At 36.2% G+C, this 23789-nt stretch overlaps 1 protein-coding gene across 1 annotated transcript in view; it reads left to right on the top strand.

Moving 5' to 3' along the window:
* The window catches only part of KCNH7 (potassium voltage-gated channel subfamily H member 7), a 562840-nt gene that overhangs the window by 113246 nt on the left and 425805 nt on the right, over nucleotides 1-23789 (top strand). The window lies entirely within an intron of this gene.

Raw genomic sequence — 23789 nt, 5'->3', positions numbered from 1 at the left:
CCTGATTTCAGAACCTATTATACAGCCACAGTAGTCAAAACAGCCTGGTACTGGTACAACAAGAGACACATAGACCAGTGGAACAGAATTGAGAACCCAGATATAAATCCATCCACATATGAGCAGCTGATATTTAACAAAGGCCCAGTGTCAGTTAATGGGGGAAAAGATAGTCTTTTTAACAAATGGTGCTGGCATAACTGGATATCCATTTGCAAAAAAATGAAACAAGACCCATACCTCACATCATGCACAAAAACTAACTCCAAGTGGATCAAAGACCTAAACATAAAGACTAAAACGATAAAGATCATGGAAGAAAAAATAGGGACAACATTAGGAGCCCTAATACAAGGCATAAGCAGAATACAAAACAATACCAAAAATGACAAAGAGAAACCAGATAACTGGGAGCTCCTAAAAATCAAACACCTATGCTCATCTAAAGACTTCACCAAAAGAGTAAAAAGACCACCTACAGACTGGGAAAGGATTTTCAGCTATGACATCTCCGACCAGCACCTGATCTCTAAAATCTATATGATTCTGTCAAAACTCAACCACAAAAAGACAAACAACCCAATCAAGAAGTGGGCAAAGGATATGAACATGCACTTCACTAAAGAAGATATTCAGGCAGCCAACAGATACATGAGAAAATGCTCTCGATCATTAGCCATTAGAGAAATGCAAATTAAAACTACGATGAGATTCCATCTCACTCCAACAAGGCTGGCATTAATCCAAAAAACAGAAAATAATAAATGTTGGAGAGGCTGCGGAGAGATTGGAACTCTCATACACTGCTGGTGGGAATGTAAAACGGTACAACTACTTTGGGAATCTATCTGGCGTTATCTTAAACAGTTAGAAATAGAACTACCATACAACCCAGAAATCCCACTCCTCGGAATATACCCTAGAGAAATAAGAGACTTCACACAAACAGATATATGCACACCCGTGTATATTGCAGCTCTGTTTACAACAGCAAAAAGCTGGAAGCAACCAAGGTGCCCATCAACGGATGAATGGATAAATAAATTGTGGTATATTCACATAATGGAATACTACGCATCGATAAAGAACAGTGACGAATCTGTGAAACATTTCATAACATGGAGGAACCTGGAAGGCATCATGCTGAGCGAAATTAGTCAGAGGCAAAAGGACAAATATTGTATAAGACCACTATTATAAGATCTTGAGAAATAGTATAAACTGAGAAGAACACATACTTTTGTGGTTACGGGGGGGAGGAGGGAGGGAGGGTGGGAGAGGGTTTTTTACTGATTAGTTAGTAGATAAGAACTTCTTTTGGTGAAGGGAAGGACAAAAATCAATACATGGAAGGTCAGCTCAACTGGACTGGACCAAAAGCAAAGAAGTTTCCGGGATAAACTGAATCCTTCAAAGGTCAGCGGAGCAAGGGCGGGGGTTTGGGGACCATGGTTTAAGGGGACATCTAAGTCAATTGGCAAAATAATTCTATTATGAAAGCATTCTGCATCCCACTTTGAAATGTGGCATCTGGGGTCTTAAATGCTATCAAGTGGCCATCTAAGATGCATCAATTGGTCTCAACCCACCTGGAGCAAAGGAGAATGAAGAACGCCAAGGTCACACGATAACTAAGAGCCCAAGAGACAGAAAAGGCCACAGGAACCAGAGACCTACATCATCCTGAGACCAGAAGAACTAGTTGGTGCCCGGCCACAATCAATGACTGCCCTGACAGGGAGCACAACAGAGAACCCCTGAGGGAGCAGGAGATCAGTGGGATGCAGACCCCAAATTCTCACAAAAAGACCATACTTAATGGTCTGGCTGAGACTAGAGGAATCCTGGCGGTCATGGTCCCCAAACCTTCTGTTGGCCCAGGACAGGAACCATTCCCGAAGACAACTCATCAGACATGGAAGGGACTGGACAGTGGATAGGAGAGAGATGCTGATGAAGAGTGAGCTATTTGTATCAGGTGGACACTTGAGACTGTGTTGGCATCTCCTGTCTGGAGGGGGGATGGGAGGATAGAGAGAGTTGGAAGCTGGCCAGATTGTCACGAAAGGAGAGACTGGAAGGGCTGACTCATTAGGGGGAGAGCAAGTGGGAGTACGGAGTAAGGTGTGTATAAACTTATATGTGACAGTTTGACTTTATTTGTAAACGTTCACTTGAAGCTCAATAAATAAAAGTTATTAAAAAAAAAAAAATGAAACAGCACCCATACCTCACACCATGCACAAAAACTAACTCAAAATGGATCAAAGACCTAAATATAAAACATAAAACGATCAAGATCATGGAAGAAAAAATAGGGACAACATTAGGAGCCCTAATACAAGGCATAAGCAGTATACAAAACATTACTAACAATGCAGAAGAAAAAGGAGATGACTAGGAGCCCCCAAAAATCAAACACCTATGTTCATCCAAAGACTTCACCAAAAGAGTAAGAAGATTACCTACAGACTGGGAAAAAGTTTTTAGCTATGATATTTCCAATCAGCTTCTGATCTCTAAAATCTACATGATACTGCACAAAATCCACTAAAAAAAGACAACCCAATTAAAAAATGGGCAAAATATATGAACAGACACTTCACTAAAGAAGACATTCAGGTAGCTAACAGATACATGAGGAGATGCTCACGATCATTAGCCATTAGAGAAATGCAAATCAAGACTACAATGAGATTCCATCTCACTCCAACGAGGCTGGCATTAATCCAAAAAACACAAAATAATAAATGTTGGAGAGGCTGTGGAGCGATTGGAACACTTATACACTGCTGGTGGGAATGTAAAATGGTACAACCACTTTGGAAATCGATTTGGCGCTTCCTTAAAAAGCTAGAAATAGAACTACCATACGATCCAGCAATCCCACTCCTTCGTCTATATCCTAGAGAAATAAGAGCCTTTTCACAAACGGATATATGTACACCCATGTTTACTGCAGCACTGTTTACAATAGCAAAAATACGGAAGCAACCAAGGTGCCCATCAACAGATGAATGGATAAATTATGTTATAGTCACACAATGGAATACTATGCATGGTTAAATAACAGTGAGGAATCTGTGAAACATTTCATAACATGGAGGAATCTGGAAGGCGTTATGCTGAGTGAAATTAGTCAGTTGCAAAAGGACAAATATTGTATAAGACCACTATTATAAGAACTTGAGAAGTAGTTTAAACAGAGAAGAAAATATTCTTTGAAGGTTACGAGAGGGGGGAGGGTGGGAGAGGAGTATTCACTAATTAGGTAGTAGTTAGGAACTACTTTTGGTGAAGGGAAAGACAACACATAATACAAGAGAGATCAGCACAATTGGACTAAACCAAAAGCAAAGAAGTTTCCTGAATAAACTGAATGCTTCCAAGGCCAGCGTAGCAGGGGTGGATGTTTGGGGACCACAGTTTCAGGGGACATCTAAGTCAACTGGCATGATAAAATCTATTAAGAAAACATTCTGCATCCCACTTTGGAGAGTGGCGTCTGGGGTCTTAAATGCTAGCAGGTGGCCATCTAAGATGCATCAATTGGTCTCAACCGACCTCGAGCAGAGGAGAATGAAGAACACGAAGGACACAAGGTAATTATGAGCCCAAGAGACAGAAAAGGCCACATAAACCATAGACTACATCAGTCTGAGACCAGAAGAACTAGATGGTTCCTGACTACAACTGATGACTTCTCTGACAGGGAACACAACAGAGAACCCCTGAGGGAGGGAGCAGTGGTATGCAGACCCCAGATTCTTGTAAGAAGACCAGACTTAATGGTCTGACTGTGACTAGCAGGACCCCAGTGGTCATGGCACCTGGACCTCCTGTTAGCCAAGATAGAAACCATTCCCAAAGCCAACTCTTAAGACAGGGATTGGACTGGACAATAGGATAGAAAAAGATGCTGGTGAAGAATGAGCTTCTTGGATCAAATAGACACTTGAACCTATGTTTGCATCTCCTATCTGGAGGGGAGTTGAGAGGGCAGAGGGGGTCAGAAGCTGGGAGAATCGACATGAAAAAAGAGAGTAGAGGGAAGGTGTGGGCTGTCTCATTAGGGGGAGCAATTAGGAGTATATAGCAAGGTGTACATAAATTTTTGTATGAAAGACTGACGTGAGCAATTAGGAGTATATAGCAAGGTGTACATAAATTTTTGTATGAAAGACAACTTTCATTTAAAGCACAATAAAAATTAAGAAAAAAAAAATAAGCTAGGCCTGACTGAGATCTGATCAATGAAATTGGTGGTCGATTTATGCAAAATTTATGTTGTTTAGAAGGTCAGCATAGAGTGGTGTGCAGATAAGTAGAAAACTTGGTTGTCTGGGTATCGACAAGGCAGGGGACAGCAATGGAGATTTATTAAATGCTGCTTTATACTTATTATTTCTTTAATCCTCCTAAGAGTTTATTTGAGGTAGGTGTCATCCTCGTTTCACAGATTAGTGTCCAGTAAGATAAGAAATTAGCCTAACAGACGTCAGGGGGAAAAAAAAGAGAGGGCTCTGTGCTTTGTCTGTGGACATTTGTTCAATGTGCTCCATTGGCATTGACTCAGTCCATGTTTCCTTTAGGAGTCTTGTTCTCTGGGCAGAACTGGGTCAGATTAGGGTGCATTCAGCATGAAGCTACTGAGTTCAGAGACCTCCTGACAGCCTGAAATTCTACATCAGCAAGTTCTAGAGAGAGCTGATTAAATGAAAACCACCAAGAGGAACTTGTCCTTTGAGAAATTGTAAATTAGGGCACTGATCTTCTTAACATGTAAGGGCTGTGCTTCTCAGTGCTGAAGAACTCCAGGCAGGCTGACCACTTGGTGGTGATCAACAAGGGAGGGGAATTAAGACAAAGTTGAGTGAGGCCTTTACCATTAAGGTTTAACAGCGTGTGTGTGTATTGTTGTTGTTGTTGTTAATTGCCATGAAGTCATTTCCGATTCATGGCAACCCCATGTGTGCAGAGTAGACTGCTCCAGAGGGTTTTCAAGGCTATGATCTTTTGGAAGCAGGTCTCCAGTCCCGTCTTCCGAGGTACCTCTGAGTGAGTTTCAACTGCCAGCCTTTCCTCTAGTAGTTGAACGCTTAACTGTTTGTGCTACCCAGGGCCTCATAAAAGTATAATGCAATGTAAATCTTTAGAAATTTTTATATTAAAAAGATGCTGGTACTATTCTTCATGCTTAATTTTACATTTAAAATTAAAATTATTAAAATGAATCCTTAATTTTATATTTAACGTACTATAAAAATCATGGCAAAGTGGTACCTTAACTGGATGTAACCCCCAGGCTATTGAAGAGTTAAAATTAATCAGTGGCTCATATACCGTATTAGGTAATCACCCAGAGTTACTTAAAATAATCAAACTGAGTTTCATTTTTTCTTTTATATCTAAAAAGCCTTTACAAACTCCTGGGTATATGGGGGCAAAGACACCTCTTCTTTCTGTTCATACAATATCCTAACCCTTGCCATGGTTGAGAATTAGGACCCAAAATGCCACATTTGAAATGTATGAGCAGTTACATAAAGGAGAGACATCACATTTACTTTATATCTTCACCACCTAGTAGAGTACTTGGTTCAAAAAGAGGTGCTCAGTAAAGCATGTTAAATGAATATTTAGGATAACATGCAGTTTCGTTTTTTTAAATCAACTTAACTCCCCCATTTAATAATATTTTAAATATTTAGTAACATAGATACTTGGGAACAAAAATACAAGTATAATAAACAATAACTTTTGCAGTCACTTGGTCTGTATGAATAATCGGATTGCCTAGAAGGAAGGATTTTGTGTGTGTGTGTGCTTTGGGTGAAAGTTTACAAATCGAGTCAGTCTTTCATACAAAAAGTTATACACACCTTGCTGTGTATTCCCAGCTGCTCTCCTCTTAATGACACAGGACATTCCTCCTCTCCACCCTGTATTCCCCATGTCCACTCAATCGGCTCCTGTTCCCTAGAGCGAAGGATTTTAGCCGCATTTTAAGATGTGTATGTGTGTGTGCATCTATCTCTCTGTCTCCCACTTTGTAACAACCATGATAAAAGTACCTGGTATCTCTACAGAGTGTTTTTCCATATCTCATCATCTCATTCAAGCCTCACAGTAATCCTTTAAGGTGAATATTAATAATTGTAATTTTACTGTTATAAATGAGGATATTGAAGTTCAAAGAAGCAAAGTGATCTACTGAGATGAACACACATTGTTAAGGGGAAAAGCAGATCACCGGGTTCACAGTTCTATTTACCTTCCGTTATACCTTGCATTCAGGTTAGTTCCATTTACCAGATCCTTAATACATGACTTTGAAAACATTCACTCTTTAAGCAGTAACTGAATATATATCAGTAACTTATCCACATAAACACCTAAACTCTAAGGGAATATATTCTTTGAAGAAAGATAGAAGAGAGTATCTGAGTTTATCAGGTACATGCTTAACTTACTTTTTCTCTATAAAACCTCTTGGTTTCAAAGGTTCTGGATAACTGGTAGCATTCCTTGCTATAGGCTGCAACAGAGGCTGTCAGCTGCCAGTCAAATGTCCCTTTAACTTCCAATATCAGCTCAGGAGAACGGCTTGCTAAAGAAATAAGGAAAGGAAATCTGCATCTTCCTCACACACAGTCCCTATAAATGACCCTGGAATCTTCCCACTCTCCATGCATCTTTTCCCAACTCCACTATGATGTTAGTGACGTTCCTGTAGGGGATAACAGCGATGTCCTGTCACCACCCCATGATGTGTTGCTTACTCTGCAATTTAGCAGGAAACTCAAGTGCCTTAATTCTGCCAACTTTATCTGCCAGCTGTCACCAATTCAGGTTTCTAAACCAACAGGCTTTTTTCATATTTATATGTCTGTAAATTACAAAATATTTTACACATAGACAAAGTAGAGAGACTATATAACATATATCCCTAAACCCACTGCCCAGGTTTACAAAATCTTACCTTTTACCACAATTACTTCAGTTTTTTTTTTTCCTTAAAAATAATTACAGGTAGAGTAAAAACTCTCCTGGATTTTGTTCCCCTTCCCAGAACTAATCTATTATCCTGAATTTGGTATAGATGATTCCCATAAATATTTATATTTTTTTATTTATAACTGATATCCATAAAATAGTAAGGTATTGCTCCGCATAATGTATAAAATATTACAAAAGGTTTCAAACTCTCTTTCTACATTGTGCATTTTGTTAAAATTATGTTTATTTTATTTATCCCTTCTGATATATGTAGCACAAGTTCATTTATTCTAATAGATGTATGAGAATAGATTTGATGCAATGAAAACTAATGACCGAAGAGCAGAAGGGTTGTTGGAAGACATCAAGGGTATCATACATGAAGAAAATAAAAGATCATTAAAAAGATAATAAAGAAGGCAAACAGCAAAATGGGTATCAGAAGAGACTCTGAAAATTGTTCTTAAGCAAATGGAAGAAAGTGCGGTTTGAGAAGACAAGGTAAAGTATTATAAAGACCTTGAGTTTTTTTTTTTTTTTTTTGAGTTGGAAAACCAAAAAGGGAAGAACATGATCAGCATTTCTCAAGTTGAAAAAACTGAACAGAAAATTCAAGCCTCAAGTTGCATTACTGAAGGATTCTATGAGCAAAAAACTAAATGGCGTATCAACAATCAACACCCGTGGAAGCAGCAGTCAAGAAAGCAAATGATATATTGCATTGGACAAATCTGCTGCAAAAGACCTCTTTAAAGATTTAAGAAACAAAGATGTCATTTTGTTGACTAAGGTGTGCCTGACCCAAGCCATGGTCTTTTCAGTTGTCCCATGCATATGAAAACTGGACAACAGAAAAAGAAGACTGAAAAGAATTGATGTTTTTGAAATGTGGTGTTGGTGAAGAATGTTAAACATACCATGGTCTATCAGAAAAAAAGAAAAAATGAGACTTAGAAGAAGTGAAACTGGAATGCTTCATAGAAGCGAGGATGGTGAAACATCATCTTGCTTACTTTGGACATGTAATTAGGAAAGACCAGTCAGTAGAAAAAGGTATCATATTTGGTAAAATAAAGAGTCAACAAAAATGAGGGAAACCCTCAATGATAGGGATTGACACAATAGCCATAACAATGGGCTCAGATATATTAAATATGAAAACGGTACAGAACCAGGCAATGTTTCTGTTATACTTAAGGTTGCCATGAGTTGGAGCCAACTTGATGGAAACATACTTTTGTAAAATCTGTATGCTTAAAATGGGCACATTTTATAATGCTAATTATGCCTCAATAAAGTGGATATTAAGAACATGAATAATTTCACTGTACTTGCTTAGTAGGTTATGCCCTAAGACAAAAAACAAAAACAAAACTCGGTTTTAAGTAATTATATTTTTGTTGGTATATTGGTATTGTTATTAGAATTTTGAAGGTATACTGTAGTGTATATAAGGATGTAAGTAATTACATTACTGTCTTTGGAAATCAGGATTTTTTTTTTAACCATTCATAATATTCCTTTTTGTTTTAATTGTGCTTTAGATGAAGGTTTACAGTGCACATTAGTTCCTTGTTAAACAATATACATATTGTTTTGTGACATTGGTTCCCAACCCCACCACATGTCAACACCCTTCCCTTCTTGACCTTGGGTTCCCCATTACCAGCTTTCCTGTCTCCTCCTGCCTTCTCATCCTTGCTTCTGAGCTGGTGTGCCTATTTAGTTCATTTTGTTTTATGGGCTTGTCTAATCTTTGGCTGAAGGGTGAACCTCACGAGTGACTTCAGTAGAGTTAAAACGGTGTCTGGGACCATACTCTCAGGGTTTCTCCAGTCTCCGTCAGTAAGTTTGGCCTTTTGTGTGTGTGTATGTGTGTGTGTGTGATTTAGAATTTTGTTCTACATTTTCCTTCAGCTCTGTCCAGGACCCTCTATTGTGATCCCTGTCAGAGCAGTCAGTGGTGGTACCCAGGCACCATCTAGTTGTGCTAGGCTGAGTCTGGTAGAGGATGTGGTAGTTGTGGTCCATTAGTCCTTTGGACTAATCTTTTCCTTGTGGCTTTGGTTGTCTTCATTCCCCCTTTCTCCACATGGGATGAGATTAGTGGAGTACCTTAGATGGCTGCTTGCAAGCTATTAAGACCCCAGACACTACTCACCAAAGTAGAATGTAGAACATTTTCTTTATAAACTATGTTATCCCAGTTGAATAAGATGTCCCCTGAGACCATGTAATTCTGGGCCCTCAGCCCAGTAATTCGGTCCCTCAGGGAGTTTCAGTGTGTCTGTGATGCTTCCATGATCTTGTCTCGGTCAAGTTGTGCTGACTTCCTTAGTACTGTGTACTGTCTTACCCTTCATCAATGTTACCACTTATCTATTATCTAGTTAGTGTCTCCCCATCCCTACCCTCCCTTATAACCATCAAAGATTGTTTCTTTCTGTGTAAATCTTTCCATGAGTTTTTGTAATAGTCACCTCATACAGTATTTGTCCTTTTGTGATTGACTTATTTCATTCAGCATAATGCCCTCCAGATTCATCCATGTTGTGAGATGTTTCACAGATTTATCATTGCTCTTTGTCTTTTTGTAGTACTCCATTGTGTGTATGTACCACAGTTTTTTTTTTATCCATTCATCTGTTGATGGGCACTTAGGTTGTTTCCATCTTTTTGCTATTGTGAATAAAGCTGCAGTGAACATGGATGTGCACATTTCTATTCGTGTGACAGCTCTTATTTCTCTAACATATATTCCTAGGACTGGGAGTGCTGGATCATATGGTATTTCTATTTCTAGCTTTTTAAGGAAGCTTCATATCATTTTCCAAAATGGTTATACCATTTTACATTCCCACCAGCAATACATAATAGTTTCAATCTCCCTGCAGCTTCTCCAACATTTATTATTTTCTGTGTTTTTGATTAGTGGCAGTAATGTCAGGGTGAGATGGTATGTCACTGTAGTTTTGATTTGCATTTCTCTAATGACCAGTGACCATGAGCATTTCCTCATGTGTCTGTAGCTGCCTGAATGTCTTCTTTGGTGAAGTGTCTGTCTGTTCATTTCCTTTGCCCATTTTTTAATTGGGTTCTTTGCCTTTTTGTCATAGAGGTGTTGGATTTTCCTGTACATTTTAGAGATTAAACCTTTGTTGGATTCGTCATAGCCAAAATTTTTTCCTAGTCTGTAGGTTCTCTTTTCACTCTTTTGGTAAAGTCTTTTGATGAGTGTAGGTGTTTAATTTTTAGAAGATCTTAGTTATCTAGCTTATCTTTTGGTGTTTGTATGTTGTTAGTTATGGTTTATATCCTATTTATGCCATGTGTTAGGGCCTCTAGCATTGATCCTTTTGTTTCTTTTATGATCTTTATAGTTTTTTGGTTTTATATTTAAGTCTTTGATCCATTTTGAATTAGTTTTTGTATATGGTGTGAGGTATGGGTCCTGTTTAATTTTTTTTGCAGATGGACATCCAGTTTTGCCAGCACCATTTAATGGACTTTGGGGCTTTGTTGAAGATCAGGTAACCATAGGTGGGTGGGTTTATGTCTGAGTTCTTGATTCTTTTCCATTGACCAATATGTCTGTCATTGTACCAGTACCAGGCTGTTTTGACTACCACAGCTGTGTAGTAGGTTCTGAGGTCAAGTAGTGCAATACTCCCAGTTTATTCTTCTTCTTCAATAGAGCTTTTTTTCATCCACGGCCTCTTTCTTTCTTATTAAGTTAGCAATTTGTTTTTCCATCTTGTTAGAGAACGCTGTTGATATTTGTATTGGGATTACATTGTATTTGTAGATTGCTTTGTGTAGAATCAACATTTTCACATTGTTGAGTCTACCTATCCATGAGCATGGCATATTTTTCCATTTATGTAGGCCTTGTTTGGTTTCTTGGAGTAGCATATTGTGGTTTTCTTTGAATAGGTCTTTTACATCCCTGGTTAGATGTATTCCTAAGTTTTTTTGTTTGTTTGTTTGTTTGTTTAGGGGTTATTATAAGTTATATTGCTTTCCTGATTTCCTTTTTGTAGTTCTCTTTATTAGTGTCTGGGGATCCAACTGATTTTTGTATGTTGATCTCATATCCTAATACTGTGCTGAATCCTTCTATTAGTTCCAGTAGTTTTCTTGTGCAGTCCTTTGGGTTCTCTATGTGTAAAATTATGTTGTGCCCAAATAAGAATAGTTTCATTCTTCCTTACCAATTCAGATGCCCTTTCCTTCTTTTTCTTGTCTTATTGCTCTAGCTAGGACTTCCAGCACAATGTTAAATAGGAGTGGTGATAAAGGGCATCCTTGTCTTGTTCCTATTCTCAGGGGGTTATGTTTGCATCCTCACTCCATTAAGAATGATGTTGGTTGTTGGTTTTGAATAGATGCCATTTATTGTGTTGAGGGATTTTCCTCCTATACCTATTTTATAGCGAGTTTTTATCAGGAATAGGTGTTGGGACTTTAATGCATTTTCTGCATCTATTGAGATGATCATGTGATTCTTTTGTTTTATGTATGTGGTGGATTCTGTTGATTGATTTTCTAATGTTGAACCATCCTTGCATACCTGGAATGAATCCCACTTGATCATGGTGTATTATTATTATTATTATTTTGATATGATGCTGAATTCTATTGGCTAGAATTTTGTTGAGAATTTTTGCATCTATATTCATGAGAGATATTGGCCCGTAATTTTCTTTTTTTGTGGCGTTTGCCTGGTTTTTGTATCAGGGTTATGCTGTTTTCATAGAATGAATTCGGAAGTATTCCTTTCTTTTAAATGTTCTGAAATAGTTTGAGTAGTACTGGTGCAAGCTCTTCTCCAAATGTTTTGTAGAATTCTTCAGTGAAGCCATCTGGGCCAGGCAGAGCCTTTTTTTTGTTGAGGGTTTTTTATTTTTATTACCTTTTAGTTTCTTCTCTTGTTATGGATCTGTTCAGATTTTCAACATCAGTTTGCTTTAGTTTATGTAGGTAGTGGGTTTCTAGAAATTTGTCTGTTTCCTCTAGGTCTTCAAATTTGTTGGAGAATAGTTTTTCACAGTTCTCTGTTATGATTCTTTTTATTTCAGTTGGATCTGTTGTAATTCCCGCATTTCATTTCTTATTTGGGTTATTTGCGTACTCTCCTGTTTTTCTTTTGTCAATTTATCAACGGTTTGTTGATTTTATTGATCCTTTCAAAGAACCAACTTTTGGTTTTGTTGATTCTTTCTATTGCTTTTCTATTCTCTATTTATTTCTGCTCTGATCTTTATTATTTTCTTTCTTCTGGTGGCTGTTTGCTTCTTTTGCTGGTCTCTTTCTCTTTGCTCAAGTTGTATAGCTAATGTTTTGATTTTGTCCCTTCTTTTTTGATGTGTGAATCTATTGCTATAAATTGACTTCTGACCACTGCCTTTGCTGTGTCCCAAAGGTTTGATATCATGTGTTTTTGTTCCCATTTAAGTCTGGGAATTTTTTTGATTCCATCTTTGATTTCTTCTACTACCCAGTGGTTTTTAAGCCAGGTGTTATTCAGTTTCTGTGTGTTTGATTTCTTTTCCTTGCTCTTCTTGTTATTAATTTCTACTTTTATGGCATTGTGATCAGAGAAGATGTTTGGCATTATCTCAATGTTTTGAATTTTGTTGAGGGTTGCTTTGTGGCCTACGATGTGGCCTGTTCTGGAGAACATTCCATGTATGTTGGAAAAGACTGTGCAGTTCGCTGCTGTTGAGTGGTGTTCTGTATACATTTATGAGGTCAAGTTGGTTTATTGTGGCCTTTAGATCTTCTGTGTCTTTGTTAAGTTTCTTTCTAGATGTTCTGTCCTTTACCGAGAGTGTTGTGGTGAAGTCTCCTACTATTATTATGGAACTATCAGTTTCTCTTTTTGGTGCTGTTAGTTTGTTTTATGTATTTTGGATCCCTGTCACTGGGCATGTAGATATTTATTATGGTTATGTCCTCATGATGGGTCGTGCCTTTGATAATCATATGATGTCCTTCCTTGTCTTTTGTGGTGTATTTTGTTTTAAATTCTATTTTACCTGAGATTAGTATTACCATTCCTCCTCTTTTTTGGTAGCTCTTTGCTTGATATATTTGTTTTCATCCTTTAATTTTTAATATATTTATGTCTTTGTTTCTAAGGTATATATCTTGGCAGTGAGTCTCTGTGGCTGAGCAACCATGGCTCCTCGTTTGAAAGCGATGGAGGCTGCATAGGAAGAAGAAGGGTAGAGGGTGGGAAAGCATGTATCCCTGAACACCGAGATTCTTGGAGTAGGGAAAGAGAAAAATAGATAAACTTAAGTAAAAACTTGTAGTACTGAATTTGAATTGAAAGTATCTGTGTGAACTCATGATGTCTTTTATCTTAAAAAGAAAATTTTGGCTCAGTCCACTGAAAAGCCTTAAAAATAAAGACTGAGACAGTAGCAGTGATCATGCCTCTCCCCACTCACCTCCAGTACTTATAGTCTCTGAGTACTGTTTCCGACAAAAATGAATCATTTCTTCTTGAGGAAGTGGCTGATTTCACTCAAGTATAAGGTGGGAAACGTACATATTAGCCCAGAATGTCATATCAGAAAGTAAAGAAACTATTAAAATCATTAATGACATGTCAGAAAGACTCTGGAGCCATTTGATAAAATTTCCACTAGCAAAATATGGGATGAGTTAGGGACGAAAAAGAAAAATAAATGCCATAGCTTGAAACACTTCAAATATGTTTAAATATGAGCTTATAATATTTAGGAAAAAAAAACTCGTCAATCGTCTTTTGAGATAATCAGCTCATTATTTGAAAATTGGCAAGTAAGGGAAAATACTCAAATACTTGTCCTTCTTTTCCTATATAAATTGTACCTTGGGGTAACCCAGCAGTAGATAAAAAGCTTTTAAATATATATATATATATATATATATATATATATATATATATATATATATATATTCTGCCTAATAAATGAAAAAGGAATGAATTGAAACAATGAAGCTAATTAATGCTTATTAATTGTAAATCACAAAGAGTGAAACAGCCAGATATTATGTTTCTCCTAATAAAAGTACATACTACCTATGATGGATAGTACCAAAAAATTATAACCAAAACTGAGCAAGCTCTGACTCTCATGATCTAATCATCAATTTACAGGAAACACAGAGAATGCAATCAGCAAAATTCAAATTGTGGAAAATGCTACAAAATAAATGACCCAGTTTCTTGAAAGGAAAAAAAAAAAAAGTACAAGAAGAAATAAAAATAGAGGGAAACTAAATATATAGATTAAAATTAAAAATATAGGTTAAAATTATAGATCAAAAGACACAGTAAATATACATGCTAATTGCACTGGGTGGAATCTATGGTATTTGATTCAAACTAAAACAAAAAAATTCAGTGGAATGTGTATACTTATTGATATTTAATAATTATAAAATTTTTGCTGATTTTTAAAAGCATTGTGGGTATAGGTTTTTTTTAAACACAAATTTGTTTTAGAAATATGTGCTGAAATGTGTGCAGATGAAACGATATATCTGGGATTCGGTAAAATATAATGTGGATAATCTGGGGGGTGGAGGAAGAAGTGGATAAAGGGATAAATGAAACAGAATAACCAATGGGTTGATAATTATGTGAACTGACCGTTGGGTATATGAATTTATTTGTCTTTACTCTGTTATCTCTAATTTTGAATTTATTGGAAATTTTCTATAATGAAAAGCTTTTAAGTGTCCATCTGGGCAAAAGTTACTTGTGTTCTATGTGCATAGTAAGAAAGAAACGAGGCAAGGCCTAGAGAATATTAAAGAAAAAAAAAAAAAAAAAAAGAAAGGCAAAACTTGATTTCTTCCTTTTGGTGGTGGTGTTTGTTAATAATCTCTGAGTGTTTTTATTCTTCTATAACAGTGATATGAGATGAAGTACGACAAGGTAATTAAACTGCAAATGATAGTGAGTACCTTTTGTAAAAGACTACACGAAAGTTGTATGTGCATACTCTGAATGCATTTTCTAGAATGTTTGTGGTTACCTTATGATTACGGAGTTTTTAAAATAATTATATGTTTTAAAAGAGAAATCCTGACTTATGGAATATTCACTATAAAAATGGTAGCAAAGGTAGTAATAAATATTTCTTCTCTAAATTTAAACATAACTTGGAAAAAGAATATTTAAGGAAGACTTAATATCACTGTGATTTTACTTATACTGTGTACTAAACTGTGTGCAGTAGGAAGCTATAATCAATGTCAGTGTAAAGTATGGTGTCATTGTTAGGTGCCATCGAGTCAGTTCCAACTCATAGAGACCCTGTGTACAGCAGAACGAAACACTGCCTGGTCCCGCATCATCCTCACAACTTTTTGTATGTTTGAGCCCATTGTTTCAGCCACCATGTCAGTTCATCTCATTGAAGGTCTTTCTCTTGTTTGCTGACCCTCTACTTTACCAAGGATGATGTCCTTCTCCAGGGACTAGTCCCTTCTGATAACATGTCGAAAATAAGTGAGACGAAGTCTTCCCATCCTTGCTTCTAAGGAGCATTTTGGCTCTTCTTCTGATATAAAGGACAGAAGTGAATATTATCAATAATAAATTTTTATTTACATTATTCAGGTTCAAAGTTGTAACTAAATCTTGTCATTAAAAACATTTGAAAATAATCTAATCTAAACACAATTGAATTAAAAAAACCACAGTCATGGCTAAAATTAAGTTTATGAGCTTTCTCTTTCAAATTACAGAAATATTCATCAGCAAGCTTTTGACTGATATGACCTTAGTGTTTTGGAAGACATTTACCAAAAATAAAACACAATTATAGTGAGTTATTAAAAAAGTAAAAAGTGTATTTTCCAAGGAAGTTGCATGAGATTCAAGAAAAGCAACTCTCTTCTTTTATACAATCAATTGCTATAACATCTTTTACAGCCTTGGAAATCCTATGGAGCAGTTTTACTCTGCACACAGGGGATCACCATGAGTCGGAATTGACTTGATGGCAACTAACAACAACAACACTTTTAATGTTATATGATGGACACATACACACACACACAAACACACACAGACACATGCGTAACTTAAGTATGTTAACAAGTTTAGCAAATTGACTATTTTTGTTAGCTAGAAAAATATTAGACAGGCAGAAGTTGTAATGTTTCATTGCTGTGCATTGCTCCAAAGTTGTTGATTTGCTCTACCTTATTTTCCAAGTTTATAATTGAAACTAGAGTTATGGGAAAACTTTTCCTTCCAACTTTTTCAGTCAATCTTTATCGAACACAGCTTCTTCCCAGTAAAACTGAATAAGAACTTGTATTTGAAAACTGTTTGGACTAGTTCTTAGTTATGATGGCAGGTTTCATGATTATAGCTTCAGACTAACAGATATTAGTTTGCTTTTATGTGCTGTATGTTCAGAACAAGGCCAGGGGCCAACTTCAGAACAGACCATCAATGTTCATATGCAAGTTCAAGTTAAAACTGAAGAAAATTAGAACAAGTCCACGAGAACCAAAGCACAACCTTGAGTATATCCTACTTTAGAAACCTTCTGAAGTATAGATTTGATACATTGAACCCTAATGACTGAAGACCAGACCAGCTGTAGAATGACATCAAGGACATCATAATGAAGAATGCAAGAGGTCATTGAAAAGAAAGGAAAAAAAAAAGATGAAAATGTCTGTCAAAGAGACTCTAAAACTTGTTGAACAAGAATAGCTAAAGCAAAAGGAAGAAATGGTAAAGTAAGAGAACTGAGCAGAAGATTTCAAAGGATGGCTGGAGAAGACAAAGCAAAGTATTATAATGAAATGTGCAAAGACTGGAAGTTGGAAAAAACCAAAAGAGAAGGTCATACTCAATATTTCTAAAGCTTAAAGAACTAAAGAAAAAATTCAAGCCTCGAGGTGCAGTACTGAAGGATTCTATGAGCAAAATATTGAATGATGCAAGAAGCATCAAAAGAAGATGGAATGAATACACAGATTCACTGGGCCAAAAAGAACTGGCTGATGTTCAGTTCAGCCATTTCAGGAGGTAGCATATGATCAAGAATCAGTGGTACTGAAGGAAGAATTCTAAGCTGCACTGAAGGTACTGCTGAAAAACAAGACTCCAGGAATTAACGGAATACCAACTGAGAAGTTTCAACAAATGGAAGCAGTGCTGGAAACACTCCATTGTCTATGCCAAGAAATTTGGAAGACCACTGCCTGGCTAACTGACTAGAAGAGATCCACATTTGTGCCCATTCCAAAGAAGAGTGATCCAACAGAATGCAGAAATTATTGAACAATATCATTAATATCACACCCAAGTAAAATTATGTTGAAAATCATTCAAAAGCAGTTGCAGCAGTATATCAACAAGGAACTGCCAGAAATTCAAGCTGGATTCAGAAGAGGACTTAGAACAAGGAATATCATTGCTGAAGCAGATGGATCCTGGCTGAAAGCAGAGAATACTAGAAAAATATTTACCTGTGTTTTGTTGACTATGCAAAGGCATTCAACTGTGTGGATCATACCAAATTATGGATAACATTGTGAAGAATGGGAATTCCAGAACACTTACTTGTGCTCATGAGGAGCCTGTACTTAGATCAAGAGGCAGTCATTTGAATGGAGCACGGGGGTACTGTGTGTTTTAAAATCAGGAAAGGTGTGTGTCAGGGTTGTATCCTTTCACCATACTTATTCGATGTGTATACTGAGCAAATAATTAGAGAAACTGGACTATATGAAGAAGAACATGGCATCAGGATTGGAAGAAGACTCATTAACAACCCACAATATGTAGATGACACAACCTTCTTGCTGAAAGCGAAGAGAACTTGAAGCAGTTACTGATGATTACACCTCAGTATAGATTACACCTCAACATAAAGAAAACAAAAATCCTCACAACTAGACCAATAAAAGCAACACCATGACAAATGGAGGAAATACTGAAGTCATTAAGGATTTCATTTTACTTGGATTCACAGTCAACATCCATGGAAGCAGCAGTGAAAAAATCAAATGGCACATCACATTGGGCAAATCTGGGACAAAAGACCTCTTTCAAGCATAAGAAAGCTAAGATTTCACTTTGAAGACTAAGGTGCGCCTGACTCAAACCATGGTATTTTCAGTCACATCATTTGCATGTGAAAGCTGGAAGATGAATAAGAAAGCCTGAAGAAAAATTGATACCTTTCAATTATGGTGTTGGTGAAAAATATTGAATACACCATGGACTGCCAGAAGAATGAACCAATCTGTCTTGGAAGAAGTAAAGCCAGAATGCTCCTTAGAAGTAAGGATGGTGAGACTTCGTCTCATATACTTTGGACATGTTATCAGGAGGGACCAGTCCCTGGAGAAGGGCATCGTGGTTGGTAAATTAGATGGTCAGTGAAAAAGAGGAAGATCCTTGAAGAGATAGATTGATACAGTGACTGCAACAATGAGCTCAAGCTCAACAATCGTGACGATGGTGTAGGACCGGGCAGTGTTTCGTTCTGTTGTACATAGGGTTGCTATGAGTCGGAACCAACTCCAGGGCACCTAACAATGACATATTTTTTAAGAAATCCTCTACTCCTAGGTCACAAGGTAGTCTTCTACATTATATTTTAATAACTATATGTTTTTTTATTTTTGGATTTTTAAATTATAAGGAGTCTCATCTTGCATATGTATTAAACAGAAATTTTAATTTTTCTCCATACAGTGAACTAGTTTTAAGAAGACCATCTATCAATCTGCTCTTTACCTGTCTATTTGTGGAAACACCAGTACACATTGTTTCCATTTATACCTGAGTCTATCTAATTTCTGTTTAGCTCATTGACTATTTATGTATTTATGTGCCAACATCACAAACACTGTTTTTATTACTGTGGTTTTGGAGTATTTCTTACCATCCAGTAGAGAAGTATCTCTCATTGCTCTTCTTTTTCAGAGTCATCATAGGTATTCATGAACTTTTATTCTTCCCTATAAAGTTTATAGTATTTTATCAAATTCTCTTGAAAAAATCTACCTGGGATTTCAGATTGGAATCTGGGATCACGTTGAACATATGTTAATGTGCTTAGAATTTATATCTTACTTTTATTAGAGGTAACACAACCCAAATCATGGAATGTTTCTCTATTTTTCATAATTTCTTCTGTGTCCTGTAATGGAGTTTTCATATTCTCTCCGCATAGGTATTAAGTTATTATTTAGGCTAGTTTCTAGTATATTATAGGATTTTTTTTTACCCACTATGAATGTCATTTTTTAATTACTATTCCTATTTCTGCTAAGAGATATGTTATATGTTTATTAAATTCGTGTTTCCTCTAGCAACTTTGCTAACCTCCCCTACAAGTTACAGTTGTTAACTCTATTACCTTTTATATATAATCACCCATTTACAAATCCTAATTTTAATTACCTATTCAATGTTTGGAAACCCTGGTAGGGTAGTGGTTAAGTGCTAGGCTGCTAACCAAAGGGTCGGCAGTTCAAATCAGCTAGGCACTCCTTGGAAACTCTATGGGGCAGTTCTACCCTGTCCTCTAGGGTCGCTATGAGTCGGAATCGACTCAACGGCATTGGGTTTGGTTTTTTGGTTTATTCAACGTTTAGAAACCCTGGTGGCGTAGTGGTTAAATGCTACAGCTGCTAACCAAAGGGTCGGCAGTTTGAATCAGCTAGGCACGCCTTGGAACCTCTATGGGGCAGTTCTACTCTGTCCTATAGGGTCGCTATAAGTCAGGGTCTACTTGACGGTACTGGGTTTTTTTTTTTTTTTCAATGTTTATATCTCCTTTCTTTTTCTCTCCTTAGAACAGCAAGCCTGAGACTTCCTGTACTTTGTTAAAAAGTAGTAGGATTTTGAGATGTATTTTTTTTTAATCAAACTAAGGAAGTTCTATCTTTAAAATGCTAAGAGGTTGTTTTTTGTTTTTTATAGTGATAAGTATAAATATTGAACTGTATCAGGTTGGTTTTTTATCAGGTGGTATTTTTTTATGCACTGTTGGATTTGGTTAGCTAATGTTTTATTTAAGATTTTTGCATATATGCTTATTCGTAAATTCATTCGTTAAATGAAGGCCGTAGTCTTCTCTTTTATTGCCATTATCCAGTTTTGCAACTGAGATTATACAACCTCATGAAGTGAGTAATAGCTTTCACTCTTTCCTATGTTTTAGAACTAAGAATTAGTTTGAGAGTTTCGTTAAACTCACTTTAGGATCCTAGGTCTTTGTAAGAAGGGACATCTCTGCCATTTTAATTTTTAATGATTATTAATCTGTTTTCTAGTTCTTTTTGGAATCAAGTTGAGAGCAGTTGGTTTGGTTTTTGGGGAGATTGTGCATTTTAAATTTTTTGAGATATAGAATCATTTCTTCTAGGTTTTAAAGCTTATGTGTTCATAAGAGTTCTTTAAAGAAGTTTTTAGGTCTGCAGTGCTTTTTAATTATTTCTTATGAATGTTTATTTGTATCTACTCTTTCATTTCTCTTGCTTAGACTTGTCAGAGATTTGTTTTATTAGTATGCTTTAAGAACAAACATTTGCTTTGTTTTACTGCTTTTTGTTATTTTTTATTTCAATGATTTTTGTCCTTTTCTTCTTTTTAATAACCTTCCTTTTTGTTCTTTGGCATTGTTCTGTTGCTTTTTCTTACAGCGCCCTGAGTTGAATGCTTAGCTAATTTTAATTACAACCTGTATTTTTTTCCTGATAAATATGCTTAAAATATATTTAAGTATTGTTCTGTCTCTTTACCTGCCTTCCTATCTATTTATCTAATCTACATTTTAGATTTTTGAATGTAGACTTCTATATTTATTTAACAGTTCAAGATTGTCATTAATTGTAGTGCTCAGATTGCCTATATTTCTGTTCATCTTTGGTCATTATTAGAGGAATTGTTAAATTTTAAACAATAGTTGGTAACATGTATTTTTTTCTTGCAGTACTGGTATTTATTACATTGTATATTTTAATTTTGTACTTAGTTTCATTTACATTTGTAATAGTTATATATTCTTGCTCTATTTTTCTGTCTTTTGTTCATCTCTTTTGTTCCTTATGGTGTTATTTTGCTTTAAATTCTGTTTTGTCAGGTATTAAGATTACTGTTCTAACTTATTTTGGTTCGTTTTTACCCAGCTCATCTCTTCCTGTTTTAGCCTGTTTGTGTTCTAATGTTTGGAGTGGGCCTGTGTCTTTTAGTTGGTGCTATGCAAATATTAGGATAAGCCGAGAGAAGGGTTAAGCAGAGACAAGGTGTCTTTTCTGATTTCAGCTGTCTTGCGCTGGTGTGCTATCACCAGCTGGACTGGCTCAAAAGAACCGTCTTTTTTTTTTTTTTCCAGATGGTTTGTGAGCCAATTGTTAAAAACAGCCATTATCCAAAATTAATTTACACAAACTAAAAATTACATTAAAAACAAAGGTAACAAACCCTCAAAACTCACAACTTCCTAATTGCTTTACTGCGTATGACTATTGCCTATGCTCTTGGTATGATACTGTGCATCTTTTCCCAATTTTACATTCAATGGCATTATGCTGGTAGCTTGAAATAGGCCTTGGTGTGAGTATTTAAACCTTGGGAACCAGAAAAAAAACACAAATCAGGATTTGATTTATTGTTTTCTTGACTGTCTAGATTTAAGAAAGTGATTAAGTGTTAATAGTGCAAGTTATTTGAAAAATTGCACCCTGTCTATACACATTATGTTGTGATTACAACCAAAAAACAAAAAGCCCACTGCAATTGAGTCGAGTCTGACTTATAGTGACCCTATAGGTCAGAGTAGAACTGCCCCATAGAGTTTCCAAGGAGTGCCTGGTGGATTCAAACTGCCATCCTTTTGGTTAGCAGCTGTGGCACTTAACCACTATGCCACCAGGGTTTCCAGATTGTGATTAGCACTAAAAAATGGAGGAAATATTTTTCCAGCATTCATAAGCTATTATCTGATTCAATGAAGGAGTTGCTCAAGTTATTGACAACCAAGTGAAGCTTTGACACCCATCATTGTTGCTTACCTTTCATCTTACTCATTAGCTTAAATAAAATATCAACCAGAGATCATGTCAAAACTATACTTATTCACCAACTGCAACTGTAGTTTGGCTATGAATGTATGATTCATCAAAAATCAGTGAAAACATTTTGTGAGAATTAATTGCATCTATGGAATTTATAACAAAGAATATTGCATGTTTTATTATTATTTGTGAATGCAATGCCACACAAACTTTATATTAGTGAAAATTGAGTAACACATACCCACACATACCACTTTTTTTATAGAGCTAGTTGTTAAAAGCTTATGAGCACAACACCGCCCACATGAATTAAGAGATAACTCCAAATGACTCAGGTTTTACCACACCATGGTTCATATATTATTTGTAATCGAATTTACAGGCTTTTTAAGACAGAAGAGTAAAAAAGGAAGACTTGATAGAAAATTAGTGATTTTAGCTGATCTCCTGTACTTGGCTGAAAAAGAAATCTGCATCTCAATCCTTTCTCCCTGGGCCCCTATAAGGACTTACATTTCAGCAAACATTTCCTTTAGAGATAGAAAACCAGTCTGAGCCAGTGAGAAACGTGCAAGTGAAAATATGATTCCTGGGCTGCATAGCAAACTTCCTGATAAAACATAACTCAAAGTAGCAGTGAAAGTCATGTTCTGGGGACCATTTCTTCAATAGTTATAAGGTAATAGAAACTTGGATTGACCCCCGCCCCCTCCCCCTTGGCCATAAAACCAAACCAAACTCATTGCCCTTGAGTGGATTCCAATTCCCAGTGACCACATAGGACAGAGTAGAACTGCCCCATAGGGTTTCCAAGGAGTAGTTGATGGATTCGAACTACTGACCTTTTAGTTAGCAGCCAAGCTCTTAACCACTGTACCACAAGGGCTCCCCTTGGCCATAGTATGACAAATTAGACTTTTTATCTTGGGAGATTCTATGTTTATTTGTTTGTTTTTTCCCGAATCTGAGAATGTTGATTGAAAATAGCAAACGATTTGGGACTGTGAGTAGGTTGGACTCATGTTTTTGTATTTAGTATCTAGCCCACATATTCCTATTTAAAAACAAGGTTGCAAAAATTAGGGTTTTCACTCCATCTGTTTAAAACTGGTATTTGCATAGTCAGGGTGTTCTTTTTTAATATCATAAAATGCTTCTTGTTAAAAACAAGATGAAATCCTTTATTCCTAAGAAATTAGAGCTATTCTGTGAATATTAGAACAGGAAGAAAAAAGCACACTTCAGAACAAATCACTTCAAAATACTCTTTCTTATTTAGCAGTTAAGTATTTCAACTTTTTAGAATGAAGATTTGGATGTTTAATATGTCGTTCACTTAACGCACACAAAAAACTGCAGCTTATATATTCGACATGTATGTACCGAAAATAAACTATGCTGATGTACTGTGTTCTATGCAGACTTACTATATTTTCCTAAAAAGAATGAATTAAAAATAAATATTCACTTTACAAAACATTTACAATAATTTTTTTCTGGAAAAACAAACTTTCACTAATGCATTGAATAAAAGGCTGCTAGGACTGGAAAGATCATAGTAATTAGTTTTTCATTCATATTTGCACAAGTAGAAACTGAGGCCCAGAAAAATTGTGCATCTTGTCTAAGATCTACTGCTAGCAATTTGGGACAAAAATTTGTCTCCTGACTTCTGTTATTTCAGAGAGTAAAATTATTACTGAATTGGAAGACGTGTGGGAGGCCTTGGTTCCAGA

Source organism: Elephas maximus, chromosome 6 (assembly GCF_024166365.1).
Source record: "Elephas maximus indicus isolate mEleMax1 chromosome 6, mEleMax1 primary haplotype, whole genome shotgun sequence".
NCBI classification, from domain to species: domain Eukaryota; kingdom Metazoa; phylum Chordata; class Mammalia; order Proboscidea; family Elephantidae; genus Elephas; species Elephas maximus.
This window is presented reverse-complemented; position numbering and strand designations above follow the sequence as displayed.